General features: G+C 42.1%; 1 pseudogene; it reads right to left on the bottom strand.

The window, feature by feature from the left end:
• LOC132487165 (zinc finger protein 354A-like) lies at positions 1 to 21,373 on the bottom strand (annotated as a pseudogene).
• Between the last annotated feature and the right edge of the window lie 2,132 nt (positions 21,374 to 23,505).

Here is a 23,505-nt window from a genome sequence, read left to right as displayed (position 1 = left end):
TAGGAAAAACATACTCTTTATTTCATGAAGTGATTGATGTACCTTTCAGTATTTTGGCACATATGCTAGACTCATTAAACTACTTTTGACAGCCCCTTCTGCTGTGAATTTAGAATATATGTTATTAAATATATATGTATAATATATATTAAATATAATTTAATAGCTTTAAACTTGAAAATTGCTTATTTTCCATTTAATATACTTAAGATGACAGCTCACAGTATATAGCATGTATAATTTCATAATAAATGACTTAAGAGCAAAAAAATAATTCTGAGAACAGAATTAAAAATTGTGTAGAAAATTTCCAATTCACAGCAATTACTAGAAGAAAAAAGGAAGAGAACAGACTTTTATTTCTACTTTTAAATGAAATCCAGGCACAAAGTTTGACATCAAGTCAGGAAAAGGACAAACCCCAGAAAGTCAGAGGCAGTTTACAATTAATTTTTAACTTTCATTTGGTCCTTTTCTCTAAAAATGTGTAATTTCTTTGACCACATCTTTTATATACTATTACAATGTCAGTTATTTTTTAAAAAGTATTAAGTTTACAGTTTAACAGGAAATCCAGTGCACACTTCCCCTCATCACCCAGATGTTTACAACAATTACATATGATATGCAGCATGCGATGCTGTAGAGAAAACAATTACTTTACAAATGCCCAAAGCCAATGTCTCCAGTCCGGAATTCTTCATTTTAGGTTATTATAAAGTGTCTGATAGGACTGAACAATTTTCACTTTTCTCATTATCTATTACATAGGTTTATCCTTGGAATTTATTATTTGATGACTAAATCGTAGAATGGCTTTTCATACCCATTACATTTATTACATCACTTTCATGTATTCTGATGAGCTTTGGTTTCAGAATGTCACACATGCAAACCTACTTTCTAGGGGTTCTCTTCAATATGAATTTTATTATGATTAGTAAGAGATGACCTGTGATTGAAAAGTTTCCCACATGTATTACATTCATAGGGTTTCTCTCCAGTATGAATTCTCTGATGGGCAATACGTGATGAGCTTTGTCTAAAAGTTTTCCCACATGTATTACATTTGAAGGGTTTCTCTCCTGTATGAATCCTTCGATGTTGAATAAGAGCTGATCTTTGGCCAAAAGATATCCCACATTCTTCACATCGATATGGTTTCTCTCCTGTGTGAATTCTCTGATAATTACTAAGGGATGAGTTACACCTGGATGTTTTCCCACACTCATTACATTTATAGGGTCTTTCTCCAGTATGCATTCTCTGATGTTGAATGAGAGCTGAACTTTGTCTGAAGGCTTTCCCACAAACTTTACATTTACATGCTTTCTCTCCAGTATGAATTCTTTCATGAATAATAAGTGTTGAGTGGGAACTTAAGGCTTTACCACATTCATTACAATTATAAAACTTCTCACCAGTATGAATTAGTCGGTGTCTATTAAGTTGTGAAATAGAAGTGAAACCTTTTCCACATTCATTACATCTATAAGGCTTTTCTCCAGTGTGAATTCTTTCATGTTGAATAAGAGATGCACTCTGACTGAAGGCTCTCCCACATTCACTACATTTAAAAGGTTTCTCTCCTGTGTGTATCCTCTGATGATAACGAAGGGATGAACTAGACTTAAAGGTATTGCCACATTCATTACATAAATAGCACTTCTTTCTGGAATTCATTCTCTGACATCCAGGAAGGGATGTGTTGCAACTAGATGCCTTCCTACCTGGATTATATTTATAGAGGTTTTCTCCAGCATGGATTTTTTGATGTATAAAAAGGCCTGACCTTCTGCTGAAGGATTTACCACATTCTTTACATCTATAGGATTTCTCCAGAGTGTGTGTTCTTAGGTGTTTATAAAGGGGTGTACTGAGAGTGAAGGCTTTCCCACATTCTTTACATATATAGGGTTTCTCTCCAGTATGAGTTATTTGATGTTGAATAAGAGCTGAACTTTCGTTAAAGGCTTTCGAACAGTCTTTACATTTAAACAATTTCTCTCCACTATGGTTTATCTCATGTTTATGAAGGGATGAAGTATTAATGAAGGTTTTCTCACACATACTACATTTATAACATTTCCCGGCTGTGTTGATTTTTTGTTGATTAAATAAATTGGAATTCTGTTTGAAGCTGTTTCCTTGTATTTCACATTTTGGTGGGGTTTGTTCTCTGGGAACCATCTGTTGCCTAACAAGGACTGACTTTGGGCTGAAGTTTTGGCCAAATTCAGTATTTTTATGTTTTCTTTCTACAGTGAGGATTTTTTTGTGAGCGACTGAAACTATCTGAACACTTTTTTTTTTCTGCTGCTTTTTCTCTAATCTGTCTTCATATGTGCAGGGGTTTTCTAATTTGAAGTCCAGGGTCCATTCCTTTTGGATCTTTTCATTATCAGCTCCTGAAATGAAGAACCTTGTGTTTGAGTTGACTTTGTGGTTTTATAACTGTTCTTCCATCCTGGAAGGGAAAGAAAAAACTGAAGATGTTCCATGTGATACAGCATTTGGCTACTGAGACTAAATGTATAGACTGAATATTGATGGTATTTAAATAAGGTCTTGGTATATGGCCAAAAACAGTAAGAAGAAAAACTTAGGAGATTTAAGCAGTACAGAGAAACAATCAACAGGAGTTGAGAACAACAGGGTGGAGAAAAGATTAAACAAACCCATTTAAAGAGGGTGAGTGTAAGAGTGATCAGAAGAATTGGCTAATGGAAAATGGAGAAGAGGGATTCAAAGGGGAGCCGTGAATTGGAAAAGGCAGCCTGGGATCAGAGTCCAAAGCCTATGATAGAATCCTAAATTATCTTCATGACATTTTTCTTCTTTGTGTAATCATTCCTAATCTGGAAAGTCTTCATCCCTTTTCCCTCATGCCAAATTCCTTTGTATCGTTCAGATTCAGTTCAAAAGTTAACTCTGAGTCCCTTCTTGACTGTGAGTTTCCACAGAGCATTCCTGTTATTATAGGCACTCACCACAGTGTTAAAAATATATATCTATATATTCTATATATGTAATTATATTTATCTATATCTAAATATTTTCACTTTCCTTTTCTACCCTAATGTTCTCTGCAAGCAGATTAGCATGCCCTATTCACCTACAGATCCTCCTAATGGCATCTGAATTATACACAAAATGTTTGTTTTGTTAACCTTCCTTAATAACTTATATATACCTAATTTGAACAATGTCAAATAATCTCAATTATTTATATATTAATTTCATACACACACACACACACACACACACACACACACACACACACAGGATTCAAGACTTGCATGAGAAGTTGCCTTCCAGGACAGTACATTATACAAGCAGTGGGAGGGTTTCAGAGCCAGTTCAAACAGGAAGTAATTACTGAATTAATCTACAGAGGTGCCAACAGGTAGGCATGAAGCCAAAAGTTGCAAGATAAGAAAGCAGCCTTGCTCATTTATCAAGCAGGAGATGCTATGCAAGCAGCATAGAAAAGAGTCAAAGATCAATAAGACAGGAATAAACATAAAATGGTAAAAAGGGCTAACATGATAAGGTGGTAAAAAACAGAATTAAATTCAATAAATTTTAAAGTTGGGTAAGGACACAATTCATTGAATATTAAATTCTAGTGGGGAATAGGTATACATATATTTTGGCATTTTCTCCTGGGCTAGAGTAACCATTTAAAGGGCTCCTTTGCAACTCACTGTATTTTGAGATTCCTATCTGACATTCACTTTCTCACCTGTTTACAGATTCTCTCTGCTTGGTGAACATAATATATTCTGCTTTTCTCTTTTCTTCTACCAGTGTTAACTTCTCAGTTTCCTTCATGGGTAACTTTCTATTTCCACTTTAAAACTGCTTTCCCTAGGGTTTGGGATTTTTCCCCCATTCTACACACCCTCTCTGACTAATTTTAAATGCACCCATCTTTACTAGTTTTTTAAGGCACTGATATTTGCCAAGCCGAGCAAGTGAGAATAACACTCATTTTAAAATACATATATAGATAAGTATCAATAAATCACTCATTAAATTAGGAACCACATCTTCTGGAAGAGACCATAATGTGCATTTTGTGTAATAGCTCTTTTTCACTTAGCCAATCACAAAACCTATCTGCTCTCTAATCTTTACTATTGGTTGTAACAAAAAGAGGAGTTTTTTTTATTTTCTGTTCAACACCTTTCAATTTCCTTATCCATCTAAGTCTGCTTAAGTGATCCAAATTTCAATAACATTATTTGGGCACAAGTGTGGGAGGCAGTGGTAAAAATGGAGTACTTTCCCTGTGAACATCAGTCATTGGTTCTAGGTTACTACACGAGCTGGGAAGAAATTAGCAAGATTCCAAAATTTTGGATTGTACTTTATAAGGCAAAGTTAGAGACCCTGCCTTAGGTCTGTATGTAAAGACTGCAGTTTTACAACCAACAACTTTACTAGAGCCCTGAGCACTGGGCTCGGGTACCTAAATGGTACTCTGTTTCTCATGCTTTACTGTTCCACCATAGACTCCTAACTAGTCTCCCCACCTCAAATCTTGCTGTCAATTCAGTCTCCACACTGTAGCCACAGCAATCTTTCTAAAATCCACATCTTACCATGTTGCAAACTTCTGTAAGATCCTCCAACTTATCTTCAATGATTTGTATATAAGTAAGGTCCAGAGTACTTAACATGGTCAACAAGGTGTTTCATGATCTGACTTTCATTCACCTCGGTACTCATCACCCTCCCCTGGTTTTTTGCCATGTATACTGAACTACATGCAGTTTCTGGAGCACATGTTTTTTTTTCTTATTTTGTTATATTTGCATATGCTGGAGACATCCTTTCTATTCACAAATATTTATTAACTGCCTACTATGGACCAGGAAATGATCCACAACTGTTGAGCCTGTGCACCTGGAGCCCGTGCTCCACAACAAGGGAAGCCATCACAATGAGAAGTCCGCGCACCGCAGCAAAGAACCCCCGCTTGCTGCAACTAGAGAAAGCCCGTGCGCAGCAATCAAGACCCAACGCAGCCAAAAAAGAAAAAAAAGCTGAAGAACGGAAAAAATCACTTAGGCATTGTAATACTAGAGGGCAAGAAAAGGAAGAAAAGCAGAAGAGTATGGTGGTCCAGAAGCCAAAGGAAGAAAGTACTCCAGTGAGGAGGCAATGATCAACTTTGTTAAACAATTTAAGAATTAAAAACTTGACCCTGATTGGGCCAAGATGGAGACTGTCTGGGATTTAATAACTGCTTTTCATGGACTAGTAAGGAAGAAAGCCCTACTGGAGTGCACAGAAGAAACAATGGGAGGTGAGAACATGGAGACATCAAGTATAGAAATGCTTTTGAAAAGTTCTGTTTAAAGGAGAATAGAGAAACAGGACATGGGGAGTTTTTATTTTTTAATGGAAGTAATTATAGCTACAAGGGTCCATACCAATACTGGGAAACTCACCTCAACTCTACTTCAAGTGCCAATGCCTTAGTCCAGAATGGGACTAATAACTTAAAACAGTCATGTTTCCCAATGAAGGGGACATGAGTCCTGGATTATGGACATCCTAACTGTTCTTTACGGTCTGCTTAAAGTTTTCTGTAGGTCTAAGATATGTCTCCTGAAGTGCAGTTCAACTTTTGCTCTCTCCCAGAATCAAGCCTGGGCCTGAGCTAACTCATGAACAAGGTTATGACTTAGGTCAGAAGTTTAGAGAACAGGTGATTTTGCCAATGACCACCACCCTGACTAGTTCCTGTCATTAGGTCTAGTTTCTCCTCCCTTGGTGCTTATGAAACTCTGTGAGTCTCTCTTCAACCTTCTCTCCCTAGATGATTTCATCCACTCCCACACCTCCTATCTGAATGACTATCCTGACCCTCAAAACACTTTACAGAGGTATTTCCAGCTGCCTGCTAGACTCTTCATTTGAGTATTTTTCTTCAAATTCAGCTTGTCCAAATACGAATCCAGTGCATTCCTTTCAAACTCTTTTTGTGTTTCCAAGTTCTGAATTAGATCATAACTTCTTCAGCTCCTTTGCCATGAATTCTTAGTTTCATCTCAGAAGCTTCTCTCCCCTGCATTCCAAGTCTAGTCAGTCATCAAATTCCCTTGAATCTCTTCACTAAGATGTCTCTAACAACCATCATTAATACATCCAAGTTCAGGATCTCCTTACTCAATAGTGACTATTGCTATTGACCTTCAATTTGATCCTCTGACCTGTTTCTCACCTTTCTAGTATTACTTCCCACTGAACTTAACCTTCTTACTATATAGAACACCTCTTATTATTTCAAAAAGCACTGACTGCTCCTTATTTAAGTCATTCATCAAATACTTAAAAAGCACCTACAACATGTCAGGCTGTATCTTGGGCCTGTGATCCACAAGACATTCCAGATCTGGTAATGAAAAGAAACAGTTAACTTCTTTAAGGAGCTCCCAGTTTGGCATTAGAGACAAAAAAGGAGAAGTGTGGTAATTTATACAACAAAAACACAAGACAGAAATGGATGAAAATGTGAGCTTACAACAACATCCAAACTACCCTCAGACAGTAGCAAGTACAAGCTGGGAAGGCGTACTAGTGGTGGCCAGAATTTGGGGGAAGAAATGTCTAAAGTGGGATTTTAAAGGATTAGCCATAGATTAGATGGAGGGATAGTGTGAGGGCTAAAGGCAGCATCAAAATCTTTGAACCCAAGCCAACTTTCCAGACCTATATCCTTCCCACCTTATCCTACAGGTGGTCAGATTCAAAATTATTCCTATAAAAATGTCACATGCATTTGCAGTCTCATAAGGTTTTCTAGAGTCAGAGAATTGAGGGAGCTATATGCTGAGAATTACACACAACACCACGATGGGGGCAGAACTACACATCTGTAAATGTATTCCAGAATGCCTGTGTTGGTGAAAAAGAGAAATGCTGTTTTAGAAATTCTGTTGTTGGTAATTCTGATTTTTACAGCTTTTTATTATGGAAGATGTTCAGCATGTACAAAAGTAGAGTGAATTGTACAATGAATTGCCAAGCCAGCATCAACAATCACTAATGCTGTTTCATCTATTACCTTATTATGGGTTGAATTGCATCACCCAAAAAACATATGTTGAAGTCCTAATTTCCAATAACTCAGAATATAACCTTATTTGGTAAGGTTAAGTAACTTTGCAGATTCAATCAAGTTGAGATGAGGTGATTAGGGTAGGTTCTAATATGACTGGTGTCTTTATAAAAGGGAAATTTGGACACAGGCAAGCACAGAAAGACCATGTCAAGATACCCCAGGGGAACACCAAGTGACAAGAGAAGCAGAGACTGGAGTGATGCAGCTGCAAGCCAAGGAACAAGGACCACTGGCCACATCCAGAAGGTAGGGAGAGGCAAGGAAGGATTCTACCTGGAGTTTCAGAGGGAGAATCGCCCCACAAAACTGTGAGACAATAAATTTCTGTTGTTTAAAGCCACACAGTTTGTGGCACTTAGTTGGAGCAGGCTGAGAAAATTAATAGAACTCCCTCACGTCTCTTTCCTTAGCATATGCTAAAGTACGCTAATTCTGTATTATATCATTTCATCAATAATACTTCAAAACACATTTCTCAAAGATAAGAGCTCTATTTGTAAACATAACCACATATTTTTATTATAACCACCAAAATCAACATTATTGTTTGAAGTTATTTTTGCCTGTAAGGTATTAATTACATGTTTTTCACCCAATTCCAATGTGGTGGTGGGGGGGGCGGTTTCCACATCAATAATAAGCAATTCTTGGATACCAACTGGGTGTCCTCAATTCAGCTCAACCCTGACATTATCTACCTGGAGATAGCATCATATCCCACAGGATAAGGGTTCAGTCCTACAAGACTGCCCCCTGCCTCCCTCAGACACCAGTTACAAACCCAGGTTATCATCTGTACTTCTGACCAACTGGCTATAAATCAGAGGTTCCCACGACCCCCTTCTTACGTTTGGTTAATTTGCTCCAGTGGCTCATGGAACTCAGAGAAACATTCTGCTTACTAGATCACCAGTTAATTATAAGAGGATATAACTTGGGAACAGCCAGATGGAAGAGATGCACAGGTCAATGTATGGGGAAAGGGAATGGATTTTCTAAGCCCTCTCTAAGTACACCACACTCCCCAGATCTCCACATATTCACCAACCCAGAAGCTTTCTGAATCTGTCCTTTTGGGTTTTTATGGAGGCGCCATTATACAGGCATGATTGATTAAATCACTGGCCACTGGCAACTAATTCAACCTCCAGTCCCCCTCCCCTCCCCGGAGGTCAACTTTCAAACCTCTAATCACATGATTGGTTATGGCAACCAGGCTCCATCTTAAGATAGGGTCCAAAAGAAACCTCATTAACATAACAAAGACACCTTTGTGGCTCTCATCACCTAGGAATTCCCAGGGTTTTAGGAGCTCTGTACCAAATATATATTACTTATTATAAACCATAATATTTATATAAATCACTAAGAACCTTTATTCAAGCTGCTGTGATTTAAAAGCATTTGAGATAATTTTTCTCTGTGACTAAGCCAACAACCTGAAACACAATTAGGGTCATTTGTTTCATTTTGCTTTCAATATTTATGGAACACTTATTCATTTTTGTTTAATCTTGTTTTTTAATTTTTATATATATATTTTTTGCGGTACTTGGGCCTCTCACTGTTTTGGCCTCTCCCGCTGTGGAGCACAGGCTCTGGACACACAGGCTCAGTGGCCATGGCTCACGGCCCAGTCGTTCTGTGGCATGTGGTTATCTTCCCGGACTGGGGCACGAACCCCTGCATTGGCAGGCGGACTCTCAACCACTGCGCCACCAGGGAAGCCCTATAAAACATTTTTATGGTTCCAAAGTCAACATTATAAAAACAAGGTACCTTAAAAAAATTCTACATTCTATCCTTGTTCTCTCAATCCTTTTTCTTTTTCTTCCTTCACCTTATAGGTAACCATTTTTATAGATCTGCTTTTATCCTTTTTTGGGGGGCTTCTCTATTTTTTTTTAATATAAGCAAATATACACTTTGTCTTTTTTGGTATCTCCTCCTTCCTTTGATAAAACTCCTATTCTCACTGTTCTGTTCTGCACTTTCCCGTACTTAGTAATATTATCACCCCACAGTGGAATTTACAGAATTCTTCCTCATTCTTATTTACAGTGAGAATTCCACCATGAGAATGTCCCTCAGCTTATTCAACCAGATTCCTTTGATGGACAGTTGGATTAACTCTAACTGTAATACACCAGGACATCATATGGGTACACGATAAAGGTACAGCTTTAAACCCATATCCATATTGCTAATTAGAAACCACAGCATTTATAAAATTCTAGCCCAAACTGGACCCAATGGGCTAACATTATCCAAAGCCACATACAACCAAAATCACCTCTTCTGCCAGCCAAGAAGAGAGCCAGCTGAAGGCCGTAGAACTACTCCTTAGAATGAGGAAGCTCTTTATGTACTGACATGGAAAGAGTTTCAATATATATCAAGAGAAAGGGGCAGAATAATGTGTGCTGTATAATATAATTTGAGTGGACGGAGAAAAACACGAAATATTTGTTTATATTTGCATAGAAGAGCTCTCCAGCTACTGCCTCCTTGTCACATCTCACCTTGTCGTATCCCACACATATTCATCTCCTCCTGCTCACTCACCCCTCATGGGCTCCATTCTGGCTTCTGTCCTTACCACTACTCTAAGGCAACCATGACCTTCATGTGACAAAGGCAAGATGCTCTCTTCAGTCCCCACCTAACTTACCTCTCAGCAGCATCTGATAGTGACCCCTCATTTTCCTTCAGATGCTCACTACCTAAGCTACAGTGACCCTGAACTTGCCTCCAAATTCTTCTCATGTTCCACCAGCTTCAACCTCCTTTGTGTGCTCATTTTCCTCTACCTGATCTTTAATCCTTGGAGTTCCGTAGGTTTGAGTGCTAGGCCCCTGATTCTTTTCACTCTGTACCCTTTCCACAGGCCAGCTTCATCTATAAACATACTCTAGGCAAGACTTCTCTACTCTCCATACCTAATTATACAAAACCCAGCTCAAAACAGCAACTTGAGTGTCTCAAAGACAGCTCAACTGAATTTATGATTATTTCCTCCCCCCAACCTGTACAACCTTTTTGTCTCTGTAATTGGCACCAGTTCTGAATCAAAACTTTAAAAGGCATCCTTCACACCTCTCCCTCCGCTAATCAATTACCAAGACTTGTTTATTCTGCCATCTAAATATGTCTCAAGTTCATCTACTTTTCCCTACCTCTACTGATACCATCCTTTATGAGACTTGACTTCAATGACACTAGACTCCCGAGTTTCCTTCTATAGTACACCTTACCCTTGTTTTCCCTATGGGTTCATTTCTCTCTGCCTAGCCATGAAATGCCAGAGTTCCTCAAGATTGAGTCCTAGGCTCTTTCTTGCTCTTGCTGTACTCTGAATCCACTCCACAGGCTAACTCAAACTCAAACACTGTTTCAATTATCTTTAGTGACAGGGTCTCCCAAATTTACATTTAATGCCCAGGGTATATTATAAGGGGTGGAACTCCAAATCAAACAGGCTATTTGACATCTCCACTTGAATAACTGGGTCAACCAAAGACAATTTAAGTCATCCAAAACCATATGTATACCATCCCCCAAATCGGATCTCCTAGCACCACTATCTCAGTGAATGATATCACTGTCCATCCCAGAACAAACCACAAACCAAGCATGCATCCTTGACAACTCCATCTCCTCTATCTTCCATATCTAAACCATCTCCAAGTCCTGTTGCTTTTATCTGCCAAATATCTCTGCAACTGGTTCCCTTTTTTCTGTCTCCATCATGACTACCTAACCAAGTCATTCATACATTCACTAACTGGAAGCTGACTCTGACCAGACACTAGTTTAGGTACTGGGGACATGGGAACAAATGAAACAGACAACCCAGCATGAGGGAATTTACAATCCAGAGGAAGAGCTGATAATAAATAAATATGTACTAGTTTGCAGTAATAAGTACTCTGAGAGAAAATGAAGCATGGTGAGGGGATAAAGAATGTGGAGGACAAAGGACCTGTGTCCTGTGGAGGACAAAGAACAAAGGATGAGCTGTGTCTAACTGACAAAGTGCCATCTGAGCAGAAACCTGTATAGTGTGAGGAAGTGAGTCAAGTGGGCTCCTGGCCATCAGGAAGAATGGTCCAGGAGAGGAAAAAGCAAGTGCAGAGGCCCTGAGGTGGGAGCCTGCTTGGCCTTCCTGATGAACTACAAGGAGGCCAGGGTGATTATAGAGTTCTCCAATGAAGGGCAGAGAGGAAGGAGGTGAAGGCGAAGAGGTAGCTGGGGCCAGACCACAAAGGCCTCTGAGGGCCACGCTGGGGGCTTTGGATTGTGTTCTATGTGATAGAAGCCACTAGAGGTTTTGAGCATGCGAGTGAGATGACCTGATCTATCTTTTAAATAGACCATTCTGGCAGCTACAAGGACAGTAGATGTTGGTGGCAGGAGAGGACCGCAGGGGATGAGAACAAGACTAAATCAAACATAGTAAACAGGGCTACAGAGCATTTGGGCTCAACTTTCACCTTGTAAGAAATTCACTCCTTAAAATCACTGCATGTTATTTCATTAGGCTGCCGCTATAACCCCTACAGCACCTTTCTGCAAATTAGAAAAAGACCCCTACTCTCTGTGCAGATGAAGCCCCAGCAAGTCTCAGTGAGTCGAAGGCAGTCCACAAGCAACCCCTTAGCTGACCACCCTTCCAGGTTCAGTCTGCCCTGAATTGTTGCATAAATATAACAAAGGAAGAGAAAAAGACAAAGGATGAAAAACACCTTTCCATTGGAGGTAACTGTTTACCTAGATCATCCCTGGATTTTAAATTTTTTGAATAAAAGAATATTTTCATGTTAGGTGTAAATCAAACTCATGAGACGTTCAAGTTGATTTAATCACATTATTCTTATTTTATATATAGATAACTTATATACATAATATGCCAGAATAGTGATTAGACTTTGGACTCATTTCTTAAGTAACAGATTCAGATGAGACGTGTACACTTTGAGCCATTTCCTCCCATCTCTCAACATGAAACATACAGATCCAGGGATGACAGTTTGTTTTCCCTTTTTGTCTTGTTTTTCCTATTTGTGAGGAGTCTTGAAGTGAAAATTATATTTTAAAAACACACTTGGAGGCAATTAGAGGTTCTAGGAGTCCTACCCTGGAAGCATAAGCTCTTCTGTCACCGGTTGTTCAAAGGGTTGGTTTTTGGTTTTGGTCTAGAGTTAATGATCAAGGTACTTCCAAGAACATCCAGGTCCCTCACCTAAGCTCACAGGGAAGTGAGCTCCCCTTGGAAGGGAAACTGTTCCAAGGGCACTTTAGTCCAGGCAAATGGGAGACTCACCAGGGGTGCAGGAGAGACACAACCACACGCCAGCACACCCAGGACGCCCCATCTCACTGTCTCCTTTGACCAAAGAGAGGAGGTTCATCCCATCAAGAGAAATGCACACACTGCTTGGCTCTGATGGCCTTACTTCCTCCAGACACCCACTCAGAGTTTTCCTTTGGGGACAGTTTCCCAAACCTGAGAAGGACTTGACATCACCACTAGGTGTCTTCAGGGTCTCTCTGGACAGCTTTCGACTCCAGTCATACTTTCTATTCAGTTTAATCCAACTAACACTTCACTCAGGAAGGGGGACTCCTCATGGATCAGAGGCTCCCGAGGCGAATGGAAAGGGAACAATTCTTCTGTCTCTTCCTTTGATCTTCCATGCCATACTCAGTCCACACCTGACGCCCCTCCTAAACTCTCCACTGGTTTCCTGCTGCCTGCGTTCTCTGTTTACTTTGTGGTGGTCTCTAGCAGTTCCCACAAAATTAGAATATTTCTCCCAAGTGACAGTTAAAAGATATAAGGAGAGATAAGTGTGGTTCCCACCTCAAAAGATCTCACATTATATGGGGAAGAATGAGCTCTACTAAAGGTGTGGGCGCTTTAGGGATCGAGACAGCCTGTCCCACAGCCCTTCTGCTGGGCCCGCATTGTGAGGGGTCATCACTGACTCATCTGGACCTGACAGCAACCTCAGACAAGTCCTACTACGTCTATGGCAGGTGGCTCCACATTGGTTGCAGGCTGATCCTTGCAGAATATAAACCTGGGCCCGTGGCCAGGGTACTTCAACTCCTCAGAGGCTGTGCCTGGCTCTCAGGTCCCGGCCCCCTCTCCCTGCTCCCGTCTCCACACACCGGCTTCCTTTGTCTGGACTCTCGGACATGCTCTTCCTGTGCCTGAACGCTTCTCACAATGTGGGATCCGGCCCTTCCTCGGGAAGCCTTGCCCACAGCACCCCTCCTGTTCCACGTTCTCACAGCACCTGCGGCTGTTCCCCCGAGGTCCTCACCGGAGGCTGTCATTCCACAGCCCTGTGTGCGATTAGCCTCCACCTCCACTGAGCTCCGCCAGGGCAGGACCTGCATCCTTCTGTCCAAGGTTGCACTGCTGTTTATCACGGGACAGGAAAGCAGTGAGCGAGGCTTAGAACCTGGCTCCCCCAGAGCCCTGGCCTCCCCAAGTCAACAGCTCTCAGTCCTCAACTTCCATGACAGCCGAATCTGCCCGTTTTCTCATCTGGTGACTTCTTCTCAGGCTCAGCCACAGATTCTTCCTTCTTAACCCACCTCATAAAACTGAGGTTTCCTGGGACTCTGTCCTCTCCTCCGTTCCCTCATCTGCTCAGCTCAAGGCTTCAAATGCCACCTTTGCACTGATGGCTCCCTGACCTCCCTGTTGAGTTCTGACCCTCTTTACCTTCTACAGCTGTCCACTGGTGACCTCTACCCATATTTCACGAACATTTCAAATGAAACCCATCCCACACCGAACCTGTCCTATACCCTTAATAAAGGGACCTCTCCTCTTTCCTGAACTCACTGCACATGCCTTCCTCCAGGTAATGTCTTGCCTACATTATGGAATAATCTCCAGAAGGTTCCCACCTCTAGTTTTTCCTCACTTCAAATCTAGGACCAACAGTGTTTCCAAAGTAACCATTCTTATTTAATTGAAACTGTGTAATAAGGACTCATGAATATATTCTCTGTGAAAATTTTAATAACATTGCATGTAACTAAAGTCCCCTTTCATCAATGCCCATTCTCAGTCCCAATCCAAATGTAACTAGTTACCAGCTTAGGTGTCCCCCGACCTTTCTCTTGGCACTTACATGCACATAATGCATATAGACAAACACCCACGTAATTTTCTTTACACATAAATGGCGATATGTCATAATAATGCACCGTAACTTGCTTTAGTCCTTCACGTAGCTTGGAGCTCTGCCCACATCAGTGCTGCTGCTTTCTGACTGTGGTGCTGTGTGCCAGTGTAGGGACCCACCTCAGCTTCTTTAGCCTTTACTGAAGGACGTTTAAAGTATCTCAGACTCAGACTATTTTTTCTAAAATATCAACAACCATACAACTCTTCTGCTTGAAACTCTTGAATTATTTCCAGTCATCCATGGACAGTTCCCATCCCTAAGAACTGTACCAAAGCACTTCATAGTGTGGCCCCCACCTGGCTCTCTAAGCTCATTTCCTTCCTCATCTCTTTCTTTTCCCATATACCCTGAGCTTCAGTCTGAATGAATTATCTGCAGTTCCTTAAATGCACTCAGTTTGCTGAATGAATGCATGACAATGTAGCCCTCCTCTGAAACAACAGGAAATCACAAGAGAAAAGATCCTGAGAGATTCACTTGTGCAGTAATTATCGGAGAAGAAGAGGAAGCTTGTGACTAGGGGCCTTAGCATCCCTTCTCCAAAACTTCTTCAGGACTGAGAACCTGCAGAAAATTCCCCGACCAACATCTCCGAGTTGCACATGCACTCACTTACCAGACTGCTGCCTGCAGAGATTCCGCACCCACTCACCTAGAGAGGAGCCTCCAGGGCTTTCTCTCTCTACCTTCCAGGGATCTTCTCCTTGCTGCAACAGGGAGATCACCTCGGGTTTGGAAAATGGGGAGTCCTGCTCATAGACCAAAAAGAAGAAAAAAAAGAAAAAGAAAAAAAAGACTTGATTTTGCCTTGACACAAAGAGGTATCTGAGATCTGAGCGGAAAACTCAAAGGATGATACAGAGAACTTCTGTGGGATGCTCCAGTTGTGCCCCCACAATGTGAGGGGTGTGTTAGGGTAAAAGCAAGGGGCAATGTAACATTTAGTTGTATGTTAGTGAAGTATGATAAACATGCAGACTTGATTAACAGGGTGCTAATAGCTTTCTATACAAGAGGGAATATGTATATACTGTTAAATGTATGTTAAATGTACAGATTAAATTAATATTTGTAACAGGTATCTGTGGAAAGGATTATGTACCAAGTAGCTTGTTTAAAATGAGAAAACACTATCTGACTCCCTTTGAAAGATGGCAGCAGTCAGCAAACTATGGGTCATAGGCCAAATCTAGGCCACTGTCTGTTTATGCATGGCCCTTGAGCAAAGAATGGTTGAAAAAAAAAGAAAAGGAATACGTTACAGAGACTATATGTGGCCCACAAAGCTGAAAATCTTTACTCCCTGGCCTTTTACAGAAAAAGTTTGCTGACCCCTGTAAAAGAGAATTGAAAAAAGCCAGTGTTGGGTCAAAGAAAAAGGTTGAGGGATGCTCTCTGTTAAGAGATGAGCAAACACATCATAGTTCAATCATAGTGGGAAAATGTTGCCTGCAGTGAGGGAATTTCTAATGTGCAGCTCTGTAGACTGTCCCATCCATGGGGCAATTCCATACCTGCAAGGGAGAAAAAGGTTTCCAGGTTTATTTATGGAGATCCAGTTTGCACAGTGCTAAGGCAAAACTCAGCTAAAGTTTTTAATGACCCAGGGCTTTTATCCAGGAAATCAGATGCTGAGGTATCCCAATTTCTGAATTCTGTATCTACAGGGGAAATTTCCTTACCCAATGAGACAAGGTTACTATAGTTCTCCAGCATCACATCTTGGTACAAGTTTCTCTGAGAAGGAGCCCGGTTTCTCCACTCATCCCACGTAAAGAACACAGCCACATCTTCAAACGTCACTGACACCTGTAGAGACAAGCATCCCAGCTCACCCAGGACCACCCATCACACAGGGTGAAAAAGGCGGCAGTGGGGAGTAGACGGGCTACCATGAAATGCTTCTATATTATTCTAGGTTCTGAAGGTTCCCGGTCATTTGTTTAATGAACAACTGACCAATGAGAAATAGATACTGAGTAGCAGGAAGTATGAACCAGGCCCTGAGTTAACTGCTACAAGAGATGGGTGGAGGTATTAAGGCCATTAGTGGGAGTGTTAATTAGAATAATCTTCCTGTTGGCAATTTGATAACATACATTAGAAGCTTTAAAATGTGCATACTCTTTAACCCTCCAATTACTATATTTGTTTGATAATGAACACTGAACAAAAATGAACATGCAAGGACATTTATCATGGTGTTAGTAACAGCAAAGAAATGGAAACAACCTCAATAATCACTGAGGGAGCTAGTTTAAATAACTGAAGGCACTCTGTGCTCCCTAAAGCTTGAGGACAGTAATAATGGAAATTAAAATAGCTATAATTTATTGAGTGCTTTTTTCAGGCTAAGTACTATTCTTAGAGCTTTATATTAACCTTTAGTGTATATCTTTATTTTATCTTCACAACAACCCTATGAAGAAGGTACTATTATTGTGTCCATTTTACACAAGAGAAAACAAAGAGAAATTTATCCAAGTCACACAGCTGGTATGAAGGAAAAACTCACTCCTCCTGCATGTCTCCGCTACTCTTAATACAACAGTACTTCATTTCTGACACCAGATGTGGGGGGGGTTTCACACACCAAGCAATTGTGGGACACCAGCTGGGTGTCCTACAATTAAACTCAATTCTGACACCTGAAGATAGTGTCAGATTCCCACAAGACTGGCCCTTTTTCAATGTCAATCACAAGTCCAGGTTGTAACCTGTGCTGCTGACTGACTGGCTATAAATTGGAGGTTTCTACAGCCCTCTCCTCAGGTTTGATTAATTTGCCAGAGTGGCTCACAGAACTCAGGAAAACATTTACTTACTAGATTACTGGCTTATTATAAAAGAAGATATAGGAACTGGCAGGTGAAAGAGCGGCACAGGGAAGGGGTGCACAGCTTCCATGCTCTCTCGGGATTCACCATTCTCTCTGACTCTCTACATGTTCACCAACCTGGAAGAACTCTGAACCCTTCTGGGTTTTTATGCAGGTTCATTACATAGGCACGATTGATTAAATCACTGACCATTGGCGACTGATTCAACTTTCATCTCCTAGGGTGGTGACAGATGGATAAGAGGGGTTATTGGGGGGCAGGACTGAAAATTCCAACACTTTAATCAAGGTTGGTTCCCCTGGCAATTCGCCCACATCCTTAGGTGGGGTACAACAGTAACCTCATTAACATAAACTCTGGTGTGGATACAAAACACACCCATTGTGCCTTCATTGCTCTGAAGTAATTTCAGGGATAAAAAGCATATATTACTAACCACTTAGGAAATCACAAGGGTTTTGGAAATTATGTGCCAGGAACAGGGACAAAGACCAAATATATATTTCGTATTATAAATCACAATATCACTGGTCAGTGGTAGAGGTAGAATTCCAATCCAAGGAACTGCCTCTCAACGCCTATCTCATAGGGTTAAGTAATAAATGATAATCCATACAATGGAGGTAAAGAGTAGTGATGGTAGCACAACACTGTGAACGTACTTAATGCCAATATACTCAAAAATGGTTAAAGTGGTAAATTTAATCTTATGTATATTTTATCAAAATAAAAAGCTAAAATGATAAAATAAAAATATACATACATACATATGTACACGTGTACATAAATAAATAATAAATAAATAAAGGTACACAGACAATTATTCTGAGGGCTGCATACCAAAGGTATGACCATGATTATCTCAAGATGTTGGGGTAAGAGTGATTTTACTTTTTTATTCTCTGAGATTTTTAACATTAACATGCAGTGCATGTATAATAAGATAATTTATTGGCACATGGCAGGGAATACAAGAAATGATCTTTGCCCTCAAAAGAATTTACAATCCAACTGGCAGACAAGAAAAACGCATGAAACAATTTGAACAAGAAAAGTGTCGCTGGACAGGACCATATACTATTTCCTCGTTCAATCCTCATTTTAGAGATGAGAAACACAAGGTCCAGGGCAGTGAAGACACCAGGTCACATACTTTATCAATGGCAGAGACAAGACGATAACTGAAGTTTTCTTTTAACCCAGCACTTGGTGGGTATATTCTCTCTCTGGTCTTAAACGTCCTGTCACTGAGTTTTACACACAAGTCCACATAGTACTGACGTATCGGCAGCAGGTGAGGTTAGGGAGAAATGTCACATAGGACTCACAAGCAGGGATGGAGAAGATTCTGGGTAAGAGAGCAGCCTGGCTCTGTTGGAATGGAATGGGAAGGGCTTAGAAAAAAATAGCCCAAATATGCAGAAGCAGGTCCTAGCCACAGTCTCAGAAGATCAACCACTACCACATTTCATGGGTCCAAAAGATACACAACATCACATTGCAGAGAACTCTGGTCATTTGGGGGCCAGGCCTGCCCTGTGTTCTGAAAGATGTACCAGAGGAAAGGCTGGATGATAACTAACATGAACTTAGAGGCCAGACATACCTGGGTTTGATTTCAGGTTACCTGACTTCGTTGAGCCTCAGTTTCAAGTGTAAAATGGGGGTAATAACTTCTGCTTCGCTATGAGAGTGAGAACAAAGGTGAAGCCCTCAGGATAGTCCCCAGCAACGTTAACTACTATTGTTAGATGAGGATGAGTAAAGGAAGGACACTGTATAGTCATTTCTATCTACCGACAGTAGATAGATAGACATCATGAACTAGAATAATATCGTTTAGCTACCACAACCACCACATATTGAACATCTACTATGTGCCCGGCCCTGACAAGAACGCTTTCCATGCACTAACTCCCAGGATCCTCTCATCTACCCTTTGAGGTAGGCCCAGTTGTTGTATTCATTTTACAGGTGAAGAAACTGAGGCACAGAGAGGTAAGAAACTGAGGCACAGAGAGGTGGAGTTTTTTGCCCAAGACCCATTAACAGCAACAGAGGAGATGGGCACAAACCTGGCCATCTGGCTCAAAAGCCCCACTGAGGAATCACCGTATACACTGCCTCTCCACTACCAATATCCCATGATATCCCATACACTGCTGCTTCCTGAGGAGTCTTCTCTCTGCTCTTGGAGTCAAGAGACCTCTCCATCTACGTCCCTACCAGCATGGCTATCCTTTGTTCACACAGTGGCTCACCTGGATGGGGTCCCACCCTCATTCTCACAACATAAAGATGAAAATGGCAGGTCAACATCAGTTTTCAAGAGAGTGACAGAAGCAAGGCACATGATCCAGAAAGTTAAGATGGAGAAAAACTAAAAACTATGGACTGGGAAAAGCCTGGCGAAGGTATCATGAGGATTTCTCAGGGGTGGAAAGAAAAAGAAAAGCATTCTGGCCAAGGGTAGGGAGGGGGACATGACTGAGCAAAGGAGACAGGCCAGAAAGGAACTCTGCCAAGTGCGCATGTTTGTTTGTTCTGACCCCAAGTGGTATAAGACATGTGGCATCTTACCTATCAATTCAGTAATCATACAGTGAATTGAGATTAATGATTAAAAGAGTGTGTAATAGAAAAAAAAAGAGAAACACAGGCCATGGATTGGGGGGTTGGAGGCAAGCATTCCCTATGCAATCCACCATCCACCAGGGTGGACCAACTCTTCCAAGGCAGAAGGACATGGGCTCCAAATCCTGGCGAAGACTGTATTGGGGAGAAAACTTCAGTTTAAGGGTAAAATAACAAAAAAAAAGAAACCATCTATCTCTAAGACCTGAGATGGCAATGAACTCACCCGAGACCTTGCTTCCCTCTGTTCAGTAGCCATGTCCTCTTTCTGGGCAGTTTCACCTTAGGATGGGAGAAGTCTCCAGAAGCCAGATCTGAGAGAAGAAAAAGGGAACCAGGAGGAAGCCCCTTCTGCTTTCCACCCCTCAGAATCAGCAGCTCTGAAACCTTTATACCACTTGAAAATGATGCCAAGTGCCCCCAGAGAAGGCAGAAGGAACGAGGGCTAGACAGGACCAGAGAGAAGGGCTGGGTCATCCTGGTCCAGGCCCAGCTCTTTCCCTGGCTCAGAGGAAAAGGTCCTAGGACTCTATCAGCAGTAGCAGCAACTCCCTGAGCCTCATCGCGTGCCAGGCACTACCTATCAATACATCATCGAGTCCCACAGCACAGTTGGCACTGTCAGCACCCCATTTTATAGATCAGGAAACTGAGGGCAGAGTGGGAGCAACTTGTCCCAGTCCACACAGCCAGGGAGGGTGGCACCAGGGTTCCAGGCACCGCGGGCTCCAGAGCACCTGCTCTAACCTCCCTGCGTGCATGTGACAACTTTTCTCCACCTCAAGCATTCCCACCCAATTCCTCCCCCTCCTGTCAAGGAAACAATTTCCAGATTTCTAGAGAAAGCTGCTTCGGAAAGGGAAAACATCAGCTCTCCTATGGCGGGGAGGGGCTGCTGTCTTGAGGAAAGGGCCCATTAAACCAAAGACCTGGGTCCAGTCCTGGCTCTGCCACTGGGGGAAGCCGGCGACTCACTTCTCGCGTAAAACAAGCCTGTCACTCGGAAGTGCAGGGGTGATGGTAAGGGGAGGAAATAATTTTCTCACGTTCACTGCCAGCCCGAAACAAATTCAAATGCCGGCAGGCGCTGAGCAGGCAGCGCGCTGGGAACTGGTCGGGAAGAAGCAGGAGGGTGGCTGGGTCCAGCCAATGGGGACCAAGTGCCCGACCTGTCTCGTTCAGGGGCACGTCAGTGGGACGGCTGGGGGCGGCAGGCGAACAGAGTCAGGGGTGCCCGGCTCTCGGCCCGCCGGCGCCCACAAAGACCCGGCTCGCGTCTCTTGGGCCTGTGCCCCATGCCCCGGCGACGCATGCTCCCGAAGCCCGGTCCTCCCTCCCGCATCCTGCCTACCCCCCGCCGCTCACCTCGCCCAGGCATCGGGGGTTCCGCGGGCCGCAGGCTGGAGGCTCCGGAACTGCCACGGCCGGACAGAAACTTCCGCTGGGGACTCCACGCGGTGCCGCCTCGGCGGACCTCTGGCGAGTAATTAGCTCATGCCAACGGCAAACGCCCGACGCCCTACGACCCACGTAGGTCCGGGAGGGACGGGGCAAGGACAGTCGCGAGCCCCTCTGGGAAATGTAGTCCATGCGAGAACAAAAGATTCTGGGAAGTGTAGTTCTTCGAGCTTGTCTGCGAGGAGAGCCCTGGCTGAGCCTGTCACTTGTCCAGACCCCATTCTGGGTTCGTGGTCGAGCTCCTTGGGCTGCTGGCTCCTGGGTTCCTGGTTCTTCCAGGAGGAAACCGACGTTCCTACAGGGCAGTGACTTGTAGCTCTGCATGTGCGTAAATGAGAGCAAGGCAAGTAGACAACCGCCAAGAACAAACCTATTTCCCCGTAAGTCTTTCAACAAGAGTGTATGGAGGACTTCCCTGGTGACTAAGTGGTTGAGAATCCGCCTGCCAATGCAAGGAACACGGGTTCGAGTCCTGGTCCTAGAAGATCCCACATGCCTTGGAGCAACTAAGCCTGTGTGCCAGAACTACTGAGCCTGTGCTTTAGAGCCGGCAAGCCACAGCTACTGAGCCCATGTGCCACAACTGAAGCCTGCGCACCTAGAGCCCATGCTCGGCAAGAAAGAGAAGCCACCTCAATGAGAAGCCCACGCACCTCAACGAAGAGTAGCCCCCCTCACACCACAACTAGAGAAAGCCTGTGAGCAGCAACGAAGATGCAGCACAGCCAAAAATAAATAAAATAAAATAAATTAATAACGAAAAAGAAATTTATCCTGAGCACAGACTCTACATTCTCGCTATATGCTATGTTCATCATTGCTCAGCTGTGTACCAGAGCTGTGGCACAGCTTTGTGTCTTCAGATGACCCCAGTTGGAAGCACACTGCTTGCTCTACCACCAGTAGACTTCAGGGGTCACACTGCACGTCATCCCCATGGTTCCAGTCCTTACATCATCTTTAAAATTTTTCCTATAAGAGGTTTATTTAATGAAATGTCTAATACATAACAACATGTATGTGTAATCAGTACTGCATATCATTATACCTCTACCAATTAATAACATTGAAACCCAAATCTAATCTTGTCCTATAGGACTCAAATCATTGGCTAGGTTTAAGGAGCACATATTTTGAAACCTTTAAAATTGATCCAGTTCTAACAAGTAATCCACACTTATTTTATTCTCATTCACATCATTTATGACATTACATTAATACTTTCTTTCATTTCTTGGCTCAGCAATACATCAGCCCAAGAAATGTGACTTAGCAAATTGTGGCATATTAATCTCTTGCTAGCATAGAATATATTTTGTAAAGATTTCAAGATACCCCTTACAGTTTTCCTCCTGTGTCTAAAGCACTATGCTCATAAGGCACGTGATTCTGTGTGTTCTCAAGACCTCCAGACACCAGGTAACAATGGCCCACACAGAAGGACAAATCTGAGAATAGTCTTTAAGTTGAAGTGAGCATTTTCTGTCCCAAGAGGTAAAGGTAAAAAATTATGATTAATAAATGTACCCATGCATCTTAACATACAGAAAAATTTAGATCTTATACCTTCTATCCAAGAATATATAGCTAAGATTAGATAGGTGTAACTTTGGGGCCATTATCCTCCACATCCTCCAAGTGTCCAGAAGTATCTTCTGGCCCAGCAGCCATAATTTCAGCTGGCTTCACACCATTTTATTGTTTCATTTATGTTTTGAATAGATACAAGGAGTGCAGTGTGCCATCTGGTCTTTGTCAGATATTTCCCTTCAGTGGGAGTGGTCTTTTCAGAGGTGCATACAACTATTCAGCAGCTGTCTCCTCAGATGTTTCAGATGATAGCTCAGGTACAAGGAAGCAAGACTCATGATGGCTTTGAAGCCCTAGGCCCTATCAGATCTAATGTATCTTGTAACAGCCTATGAGAAGAGCTTAGTTTCCAAGGTTCCTGCAAGGGACTTGCCCAGTGTAAGTACACTTTACCAATCAGGAGTCATTTTTATCTTAAGCAATGTTGCCTCATGATGCAGCTGATGAATCTTTTGAGCATGTTACCAAGGCAGTCAGAAACATAAATAAGATTGTTCAGAAACACAGTTGACATACTTTCTTGGGTGGTTACCAGGGGAACAAAGCTAAAATGCTATTCCAAGGTCAAATTCTTTCACAGAGAAAGAGAAAGGATTTCCTTATCTTATTACCTACCACCCATCCCCTTGTTCTTTGGTTA

Source organism: Mesoplodon densirostris, chromosome 3, assembly GCF_025265405.1.
Source record: "Mesoplodon densirostris isolate mMesDen1 chromosome 3, mMesDen1 primary haplotype, whole genome shotgun sequence".
In the NCBI taxonomy this organism is placed as follows: Eukaryota; Metazoa; Chordata; class Mammalia; order Artiodactyla; family Ziphiidae; genus Mesoplodon; species Mesoplodon densirostris.
Note: the sequence above shows the minus strand (reverse complement) of the source record. Positions and strands in the feature narration are given on the sequence as shown.